Raw genomic sequence first — 1,725 nt, 5'->3', positions numbered from 1 at the left:
ATCTATAAACGTGCGATAATAGATGGCTGGAAAAATATAGTTTATTCGGTAATATAACACCGGAGTAATTCAAAATGAATAGGTGTAATGAGAAAAATCTGTTAGAATTTTTAAAAGGGTTTAATTTAGGGTTAGTTTTGGTATTATAAAGAGTGTAATGAGAATTTCAATTATTCTTTAATGGTGTAATGAAAAAAAATAAGTTTAAAGGGATAAAATTATAATGTATGCAGAATTTCTCGTATGAGTGAACTTACATGTCAAGAGTTACACTCCCAACGGTTCTGAGTTCACAAATTGCCATCTCATCATCAAAATGGCAAGCAATTAGACCATGTTATTAGTTTCTCTATTACTTCTATGACTCTGATTACTTTGTGATTGTAGATGGGGCAAGGAAGCACAATTCTATATGGACAGGTTCAGCCTTGTAATGCATAGGGAACCAACACTTTCGGAATGGTCAAATACTCACTTCTTGTCTCGTTTTGGTCAATCAATTAAATACTTTCAATTTGCCATAGCCTGCTTCCCTTCCTATTTTGGAAGATATCAAAACTTTATTATATAAGCTTTGATTTATTTCTGCTATGAAAGTGGACAAGACAATGATAAGCCCAACTCATCATGTTGCTCGAGAAAGCTTATTTTGATACACTTTAGGATGCTTTATAGAGTAGTTATTTATTTCTTAGTGTTCTTATGTTGTCATGACCCGAACCTGCTCTTATGGATTAAGGTCATAACCGGCCAGTAATCATGTGATTACCTACGGCCTCAAACAAAATCAGACATATATTAGGGGCCAAACGGAAGCAGGCTTAAAAATTTTGTCCAAAGAGCTGTGCTTACATGGCGTATCAAAACATCTCACATATAGTCAATAATAACCCACACCAAAAGAAAAACAAACTTAGAATCTTATACATGCAGGATCATTCAACTTATAGTCCGCCAAACCAAAAGTTTATGTACATAAGTGGTTCAACAAGACCACTAAAATAGCAAAAGGGGGAAAACAAAAGGGTCAAAAAGCAAAGTCTCATGCGTGAGACGTACGGGCTGACTTCACAAAAGCTCGGATCACTCTCACATCCTCTACTGAGGTTCACTAAGGCTGGGTTTGGATATCTCTTTGCTCACCTACACACATATAAATGAGAGTGAGCGATAACCCAGTGAATAATACCAAAATAGAAAAGTTACATGAATGAAATTTGTAACAAACATAGCAAACGACCTTAGGCCCATTCATGTTTCTATCTAGTACATCATACGGCCTCGGGCCCAAACATATTAAATGGCCTCGGGCCCAAACATATCGAACGGCATCGGGCCCAATTCATTCATTTCAAACAGCCTTGGCCCAATCATTCATGTCAAACGGCCTTTGGCCCAATCGTTCTCATGTTTGTATTTATGTGTGTTTTATACTCATGATCATGATCGTATTTGTATTCACTTAGTCTTATGCAAAAGATTGGCATTTAGTATACTCATTCATAATTCAAACATACAAATCCATAAGCCTTATACAAAAGTAACGTTTGAAAAATAACATACTTGAACATATCTTTATTAAGATATTACTCACAGTGTTATGCCGAAGGATTTGCCCTTGCACTTGACCCTACACATTACGTAACATATTGGGTCATAAATAATTCAATCCGTTCTTAATTTATTTATCTTTCTTAGGCCTCTTCTTTATCCTTTTAGGTCATT

Source organism: Camellia sinensis, chromosome 6 (genome assembly GCF_055761805.1).
Source record: "Camellia sinensis isolate YWXY chromosome 6, ASM5576180v1, whole genome shotgun sequence".
Lineage (NCBI taxonomy): Eukaryota > Viridiplantae > Streptophyta > Magnoliopsida > Ericales > Theaceae > Camellia > Camellia sinensis.
This window is presented reverse-complemented; position numbering follows the sequence as displayed.